We start from the raw sequence: 9,787 nt of genomic DNA on the forward strand, positions 1-9,787 counted from the left end.
TCAAAGCTAGGGTGAGATTTAAGATATTATGCATGGTACACCATGCTATTCACTCATTGGGAGCCCGATTTCTCCAATCTACGGTTTCCCTTTACCAACCTACAAGATCACTCCGCTCTGCTAACCAATTTCTGCTGTGTGTCCCCCGTTTCAGGCGAGCTCGGACCGGTGGCAGTTCGTTTTCCGTACTTGCCCATCATTATCTAATGCTCTTCGGCAGCAATTTAGGAGCAACCATGTCTTATTCAGCTTTTGTAAACAACTAGTGGATTGCTTCTCCTTCTCCTCTCTGCTCCTGCTGGCGCCTAGATGCCATTCGGTCCTTGCTGCACTTTACAAATATCGTAACAATACAATACAACACAAGGTATCCGGGTTCACTTTCATTCTACATTTCAAGGAGGTGTGGGCTGCGCCTTCAACCACCCGTGATCACGGTGCTCAAATTTAATTCAAATGACAATAGAGTGAAGCGCACAAGTAGTTTCAAGCTTAGGGCCCAACTTCTTTGCACATATAGAACCATATGAGTACACAGTTGTTTCATTGCTAGTATATTTTTCAATTCGTTTTTTTGACGAAAATCTTTCAATTAAAAAATAATTGAAAAATATAGGTGGGGTGAGTGGTTATTAGAGGGATGGGGGAATACGGAGCATATAATAGGGGAGGGGGCTAGGGGTGAACCCCCCAAATATTTCTTTAAAAACAATTCAATGAGTATTTTTGGTAAAAAGATCTCTGTAAAAAATGGTCGAAAAAAGAAAACTGGAGTTGAAACAACATAGAACCAGCATATGTTTGCCCATCATCAAAGTTACCAGTTATTTTGTCCCTATTTTGAGATCTTTGTTGGGGATTGCAGTGGCCTGGAAATCGGGCCAGACTCTCGCGCAAACACCTCGCTGAGCATCAAGAAAAGAACAGACACAGAGTCTGCCAATCAACGTCCTTCTTTATTCAAGTCCCAACAGTAACTACCTTACCCTGCCCTCCCACGTTACTTTCCTCCCTGCCTACTCCCTCCCTTATGCCCCAGAACTGATCTATCAACATGACATCCCCCCAATTTAAACAGTTACCCAACAGGGGTGATGAACAAACAGGAACACAGTTCGCTAGCCCATTTTCTCGATAAGGCGGCAAGGCTTACTCCTGGCTCTCTGAGGTCGAGAGCTGAAACATTCAGCAGACCACCTGGCCCCAGATCTATCACCTTGGTCCTCCAGATGCTTCTGAGTCCTCTTGATCCCTTTGATAAGGATCACCCCTAAAAGGGGAACTTTCTTGAAATGTGAGGGACTAAGAGTGGTCAGTCACTCGTCTCCTTGAACCGTGATCATGAAGCCCTCCTTTTCCAGGGTGAATAGAGGTTCCTCCTGAAAAGCTGTGGTGTGCTTGTGAGTCTGTAATTGTCGTACAGCGACTACGTCCCATACCTCGAGTTGGGGATCTCGGGCCTTCCGTCGATCATCCGCGTATTCCTTCATGCAACCTTTCTCAGTCTGATCTCTTTCCCTTTTTACGGTGTCCAGTGGTGATCGGTCCTCTGGGGTACTAGACTGCGGCAGCCGGGTCCTGATCTCTATGATGTGATATGATAGTTTATTTATATAGCGCCTATACACAATGTGCTTCCAAGCGCTTCAAGGCAAGGGAGGGAACAAGGTAAAATACAATGACATGCTTACAGGCCATAAACAGTAAGGATGTGAAATTAACTATCGTACTTGGCCTGACGACATTTTAGATAGTGCAAGTGCTAAGACATAGATAAGGAAGGGAGGAGGAGAGTGGGAAGGAAATGGAAACAGACAAGCGACTACCATACTAGGCCTGACGCCATTTCTGGTAGAGCCAGAGAAAAACAAAAGGTGAGGGAGAGGGGTGCAGAAAGGGAGAGGAGGAACAAAACAAGCGATTATCGTACTAGGCCTGATGACATTTCAGATAATGCTGGAACGGGGGCAAGCAAGGGGAGGCGGGAGGAGACACACGAGGTTGCTATCATACTAGGTCCAGGGACAATTCTGATAGAGTAAGTGCATAGAAAAAAGTAAGGGTGGAGGGGAGGAGGTAGGAAAAGGGAGAAAGGGAGAAAGGGAGAGGAGGAGAGAACAGAGAGTAAGCAGTAAAAAAATGTGGAAAAGCAAGAGCGGAGAGCGAATACAATTGCAGAAGTCAGTAGTAACACATAATGTTGCAAGCCAGGATACAATATGAAGATGGGAACAAAGGAAGTCCAGCATGAGAGTTGAGGAAGGGTGACACAACATGAAACAATGAAGTCCATAAAAGTCAAGTCCAGCATTGGCCACAAGACGGTGATGGTCAAACCAGAATGTATCAGGACAGACCCCTGCAGAATTAGGCTGGAGGGGAGGTAGGGGTAGCAGGGTAGAAGAATCAAGCAAAGCAGGCACTACATGTGTGCGAGAAGGTTAGGGGGCACAAGGGAACATCACCGGGGGACCAGAGGGGATGGGGATGGCCTTTGGGGACAGAGGGAGTAAACACATGGTGGTGCATGCTTACCTGCTGTCTGAGTAGGGGTCCGGGCCCTAGATCTTCCTGGTCCAAACAGTAATTGCCCTTTCTTTGTCTGCCCTTTGCTTTGGACACCCGGGTGAGAGACGCCCTTGATATAAGAGTCAAGAGCAGGAAGGAAGGAGCAGGGCTAAGAAGGTGGGTGGTGCTTAGGCCAGGTGACCTAGATCCACTTGAACCTGTTCCCCATCTGCAAAGGAAAATAGGCTGGAGGGCTCCTTAAGTAGAGAAAAAGAGCGGCAACCAGGAAGGCACCAGGTGGGAAGGGCTTGCTAAGTGGGGGAAAAGAGCAGCAACCTGGAAGGCACCAGGTGTGCGTGGCTTAGGTCAGGTGACCTAGATCCGCTTGCACGTGCTCCCCGCCTGAAAAACGTTCCCTCCACTGGGGTCTTTCTGGTGGAACTGGGTGGCGTGCTTCGGTAACCCCGCAACAGTTGGTGAGAACTTGTTCATAGGGTTGCCCCATGAGCCGAGCTACCTGTAGCGCTCTCTTCAGATTGCCCATGAACCGTTCAATCATACCATTGGCCTGTGGCCATAATGGTGTGACTTTGTGATGGTGAAACCCCATGTATTTGCTCAAATTTGTGAAGCTCTGTCTGTTGAATGGAGGCCCATTGTCTGTCTTCACTTTCTGAGGAACACTGTAGGCCGTGAAGATGTGGTCCAACACCGGAATGACGTGGTGGGCTACGGTCGACGATATGATTTGAGCTTCTGGATACCTGGAATACTCATCCATGACGGCCAATATATATCCTCCCCCTTCAATTGGACCGAAGAAGGCAGCTGCCACCATCTCCCAAATGCCCCCTGGCAGTTCAGACATTCTCAACGGCTCTGGATGCCAATTTGGCATGAGGAGGCAGCATGTGGGGCACTGTTTCAGGAGCTCCTCCTCCATGGTGTCCAGCTGTGGAAACCACACCTTCTGGCGCAGCATGCACTTTGTGGAGACCACTCCTGGATGTCTCTTGTGAGCCAGCTCTACCGCCTTTCTTTTTAGAGATGTCAAAATCACCACCTTATGGCCCTTTAATAGAAGGTTGTCCACTGAGAGCGCTAGCTCCTCTTTCACCTGCAACAGCCTGTCCACCTCCTGCCGTACTTCTTCCAATCCTAGGCGACCCCATTCTTTGGCCCTCCTCCGCTGACCTGCCCTTAGCCCCTCGCACATTATTTGGCATGCCTGTTCCGATTCCACTTTGTGGGCTAGGTGAGTTGGGTCAATGCCCTTGGGTATAGCTTCCTGGATCAGTTATCAGAGGTACTGGTCTGCCACCGATGGTTCAGGGGTACACCCCGTTCTTGGATGTCTGGATAAAAAGTCAACAGGGCTTTCCTCCTTCCCTGGTCTTTGTACAATTTCAAATTAATAGTCCTGTAGCCAGAGCCCCCACCTCACAATGTGGAGTGGCATTTTGGCCTGTGGCTTGCCATAGAGAAACTGGAGTGCTTGATGGTCAGTTACTACTCGAAACGGTTTACCGTAGAGAAACAGGTGAAAATGCTGACACGCCCACACCACTGCAAGACTTTCCTTCTCTGTCTGAGAATAAACCTGCTAGGAGGCTGGGAGGTTTCTGCTAGCATATGCAACAATGTTTGTTGGTGTGTAATCTTCGGGCACCTAGTCCAACTGGACTTGCATCAACTGTTAGCTCTGTTTTCCACTCACACCACTCTTTCCCGAATGATCTTGAAGGCACGTTGGCAGTCCTCCGACCAGTTGAAGACTGCATTCTGCTTAGTCAACACTCTGAGAGGTTGGCTGACTGTGGCAAAGTCCTTTATGTACCTTTTGCAGTAACTGGCGAGGCCCAGGATAGATCTGAGTTCCGAGACATTGGTTGGCGCTGGTGTCTCGTTGAGTGCAGCGACTTTGACATGATCAGGCGTCATGCCATTTTCTGAGAACATGTAGCCCAATTAACACAGTGTGCCTTTTCTAAACTCACATTTTTCCTGGTTGAGAGTAAGATTTGCAGCCTCAAGGGCCATATACACCTAGGGCTAGGTTCTCATCGTGTTTACCCATGTCGGTCCCGAACACCAGGATGTTGTTGCTATAGTTTATCAAGTTCGGGATTTGCTTAATCACAATTGGATTTCCACCTGAAATATCTCTGCCTCTGAAGAGACCCCAAAGCTCAACCTCTTATACCTAAACAGTCCCAGGTGTGTGACGAAAGTTGTGATGTTCCGGCTCTCGGGACTTAATACCAACTGGTGGTAGCCTTTTTTCAGGTCCAGTTTTGAAAAGACCTTGACTCAGTTTAACAAATGTATCATATCAGTTATACGTGGTGCCATATGTCTTTTAAGTTGAATAGCTTGATTGGGTCTCCTCATGTCCACACACAGGGCCTCATCACGACTTGGGCAGTAACACCGGCGGTATTAGCCCTACCGCCAAACTCCCCGGCGCTAATAGCGCCGGATCACGAGTTTGGCGGTAATGTCAATCCCCATTCCCCATTGAGCCCATTCGGGAATGCCCCATTCCCCATTGGGCTCAATGGGGAAATTTCGCGCTAATAACACCGGCGGATTTCCCGCCGGCGGTAATAGCACGAATTTTCGGCGGCTTTCCCCCCAGCTCAGAGCTGGGGAGAAATCCGCCGAAGTCCTGCTTTGGCGGATCCTTAAATCCGGCGGTAATAGCGCTACCGCCGGATTAAAGGGTTACCGCCAAAGTCGTGATGAGGCCCACAGTCTGATTGCATCAGAGCCTTTCATCAGCAATGGAACGATGGGTGAGGCCCACGTAGTGGGGACCGTGGCTGGCTCTATGATGTACTGTTCTATGAGTTTATGTAGCTCATCCTCCACTTTCTTCTGAATATTCACCTGTATGCCCCTATAATGTTGGGCTATGGGGAGCACCTTTTCATGGATGTGCAGCTTAACTTGTCGGTTTCGCAGTTTCCCGATGCCGCTGAATAAGTTGGGGTAGAGGTCTTTTATCATGAGTACTGGATCTATGTACTTGTGCACCATGATTTTGTAGAGCCCATGTATTAGGCCCATCTTAAAGCCGAGTACGCAGCCACTCTCGCTCCCTGTCGCCAGCACATGTATCAGCACTCTTTTCTCTTGCCCCTTGTAGCGGCACAATCCCTCAAACTGTCCTATTCATTTGAGAGGTGTTGTGGCTCCATAAGCATATATATCAAAGGTCGCTGAGTTTAGCTTTGGCCTTTGTGGAATTTCCTTAAATACCTTCTCACAGACCACGTTCACCGTAGCCCTGGTGTCTATGAGAAATTCAGTGGGTGTTTCTTTCAATTTTACGATCAGTGTTGGACTGTGTTCGGTGGCCACCGAGTTGCCCAGGGCATATTTAGTTGTTTGCTCCCAGATGAGCTGATTTCAGATTCAGATGGGGACTGTACTACCAAGTAGCGCACGTGGCGTCTGGATCTGCGCTCTGGTCTCACACCAGTGGCGTATCTTCTCCTTTCCCTCCTCTCTCGCCTATGCCTCTCATCACCAGATTCCCACTCTTTCGGTTCAGGGTCATTGTGTCTCGGCGGGGGATGTAATGTTGCCCCCGATAGTTGGGTGCTGGGGGAAGAGGTCTTGGCTTGTACCTGGGAACGACTCATTGCCTCTCTCCCTCCCCCTCTCTCTGGTCAGTCAACATACCGCCTTAAAGTGTCCCTCTTCGCCACATGTCACACATCGCTGGCATGTTCCCTCATGTGGGTATTCAAATCCACATATGAAACTGAATGGTTGTGCTTGTCTCCTATTCTGTTGTAGTGGATGCACTGCGTCTGCCGGCGCTGTGGTGTTAAAGCTTTCCACTTGCAAATCCACTGCCCTTTCTGCCCTTGCAAGCTTCACTATTTCGTCCAAAGTGTGGGCTTTCTGTAGCAATTTCCGTCTGAACGTCTGGGACTCGCATCCTGCGATGATTTGAGACTGCATTGCCTCAGTGCTGGAGTAGTTTGCGAAGTCGCAGTGTTTAATTTTAATTGTTAGCCTCATGACATAGGTGTCCATGGTCTCACACTTTGCCTGTTTGGTGCTGTGGAATAGGTGGCGCTCATAGTCCACGTTGTTGTGCGGGATGAAATATGTTGATATAGCCCCTTTTAAATCTTGTATGGAGTCAATAGTTGTCACAGGCATCTCATCTATAATGTCACGTGTGGCAGGTCCTACCGCCAGCTTGAGAAGACACTTTTGTCTATCTTCATCAATCGGCCCCGTGGCCCCCATGTACAACCAAAGTCCCTGATCCATCTGGCCCACCTCAGCCACATGTTGCTCGTGTCTGTAACATCAAAGGCTCCTATAATCTGAGCTGCCAGGGAGTCTGGAAGCCTGTATGTGAATTGCTCTTGTTGAGCTGCTGGCCCTCAGGCCTGTGCTCCCTGGCCTTCATTTTGATCAGACATTTCCCCACTGCTACTTTGAAGTCCTCCGCTGAAATTTGGCCTCTGGTATCTCTGGTGGCCCACACGGCCGCCTGAAAGGCATGAGCACAATGTTAATAACTGTCCACTTTCTCTGTGGGGTTCTAAAGGAGTGAGCTGTTGCTGTGATGGCCGCCTCTCGTCACAAGCACCATCACGTGGCCCTCCTCCTCTCTCCCACTCACTGTGTCGTTATCTGTATCACCGCTGCGGGCCAGGAATCTCAGCTGCTCGCCTCGAGCATTCGATTGTGAGCAGGGCACTGTTTTCACCGGGTGCAGCCCGGGTCGTGTTGACACGGTCTTGCCGTGATGTGTCCGCTCTCCCATCAGGGCTTAAATACCACGGTTGTGCCTCCTGGCATCCGCTCCTCACCCTTCCTTGATGTGTGTCAACGCGCCTACGGTGAGACCCCCTCGTTGCCAGTGTAGTGGCCTGGAACTCAGGTGAGGCCCTTGCGCAACCACCTCGCTGTGTATCAAGAAAAGGACAGACATGGAGTCTGAAAATCAACGTTCTTCTTTATTCAAGTCCCAACAGTAACTAACTTTCCCCGCCCTCCCATGTCACTTCTCTCCCTGCCTCCCGCCTCCCTGATGCCCTGGAACTGACGTGTCAACATGACAGGGATGATTGGGAAAAAGTTGTAGTTATATCCCTTCTGTTATCGCTATGATTTTAGTGAAATGACACCACTCATGTGAAGGAATACTGTGGGCCTCATTACGAGTATGGAGGTAGTAATGCCGCGTTTAGGTGCATGGCTACACCGATACCGGGTACAGTGTCTGAGTTCCTTGAATGGGGAAATACCGGGCCAGTCCGAACTTGGAGGGCCGGTATTTCCCCATTTAAGGAACCCGGATGCGGTACATCCCCATTCCCATTTGAGCCCCCACAAGGCTCAATGGGAATGGGAAGGATGCTAACAACGGGCCCGTTAATAACGGGCCCGTTGTTAGCATCCGGGTCTGCTCGCGGGACCCGCTAAGGACGTTTGGTTTTACCAGATGTCCTTAGCGGGTCCCGCGAGCAGACCTCGTAATGAGGCGGTAGAGGGTTAACAGGGACATCTTGTTTAGGTAAGTTCGGTTACATGAGATCCAATTTTTAATAAAAGTATTGCCTTTAATAAAGCTTGCCATTAGCTGCTCAGCATTGTTATCAGACTTTGTTGCTCTAACGAAGAGGTAAGTGTTGATATGAGTTTTTGATCTCTGAGATGTAAATGCAGGACATTTAAGGAAAGGGCTTCTCTTAAACATGGTTTTATCTGTTAACAATGTCCTCATAGGACTTGTTATTTGAGTGAATGAAACACTGCATGAAACCACAGGCATTATTGATATGTAGAGTCCAGATCGATGGGTAATGGGATGCGTGTATCCATTCTCAGGCAATCATTTTCCTGCATCAAACTTTCAATAACAGTTCTTAATAAACATGTGCCTTCTATCCACCGAGATGACAAAGCTGCGCAAAAGGGATGGGGTGTCAGAGATTTGAGTGGAACCGTCAGAAATCACCATAGGGATATCAGCTAATTCTCTGTAGAGTTCCGCCCCCTTCAAGGTTTATTAGACAGCCCGTTGAACCATATCAGCTTATTTTATTTTGTTCTAACTTAGAGATACCATAATTATTTATAGATTTCCTGTTTGCAGCTCGTGAGAATTTTGAGATGCATTTTTCAAAAAGCTGGTTGCTAATAATAGAAGTGCTGACTTTGCAGACTAGCATTCAATCAAGCAAGCAACCATTAGCAGGGCTTACGGAGTCACATAGCTTCTGTTGGATTGGGTGAAGGTGGAATATTGGTGGTGGCGCCTAAGCTATATGTGGCATTCTATGCACGAACTCTACAAATTATGAATGGGCACGTTTACAGAAAACCTGCAATGGTGCAAGTGCAATTTTGCACAGTATCCATAATTAAAGTAAACATGTAGGATTTGGTATAGTACTTCATGCTAGATTCTTCCTAATTCAATGTGCTGCAATATCAGGTGATATCATTGCTGCATTTAGTTGTCATCAATTCAAGGATGTTAGAAGGATGGAATGTCAATCTGCCCTGTTGCAGGATGCGAGCTTGTGAAGTGCAGGCCAGCAACAAATCAGCAAATAACTCACCCACCCAGAGATATGATATTATATGGCATTTATAACACGTCTATACACAAGTGTTTCAAGGCATGACAAGGCGAGGAGGGGGAAACAGAGGTAGGACAAAAAAGAATGATCTTACGAGGCCTCGTGACATTCAGATCACGCAAGTTCAGGGTAACGGGGAGGGGATAAGTGCCAGGGGGAGGGGGTGGACAAGTGCAGCTCAAAGGAACAACAGGAAACAACACGTAGTGCAGCCAATGGGTGACAAGTGCAGGTGCTCAGAAGTGAAGACAACAAGTGTCAAATAAGTGCAGGAGAGGGGACTGTAGGGATACAAACCATGAGTGCAGGGGGCGCCGAGAGGCAATGCGTGCTTGCAGCTGGACAGGCAGGTACCTGGGCCCGAATTCAGATGGTGACCAGGTGACCAGTGCGTGGATCAGACAGGAGATCAGCAGGTGAGAGGACGAGAGAAGGCAGAAGCAAAGAGGAATGTCTTGAGGTGCTTTCAGAACCGGAGATGGTTCTGCTCAAGTTTAAGAGAGGCAGGGAGGCTGTTCCAGATGGAGGCACCAGCCAAAGAAAGAGATCTGCCCCCATTTCGTTGCTTGAAGAAGCGACTGACCCTCAAGGAGTTGGTGGTGGAGGAGCAGAGAGCTTGAGTAGGAAGATATTTCGGTAGAGAGAGTTGGAGGTAATGCAGT

The sequence above is a fragment of the Ambystoma mexicanum genome, chromosome 2q, assembly GCF_040938575.1.
Source record: "Ambystoma mexicanum isolate Mex_15411 chromosome 2q, UKY_AmexF1_1, whole genome shotgun sequence".
Classification (NCBI taxonomy): domain Eukaryota; kingdom Metazoa; phylum Chordata; class Amphibia; order Caudata; family Ambystomatidae; genus Ambystoma; species Ambystoma mexicanum.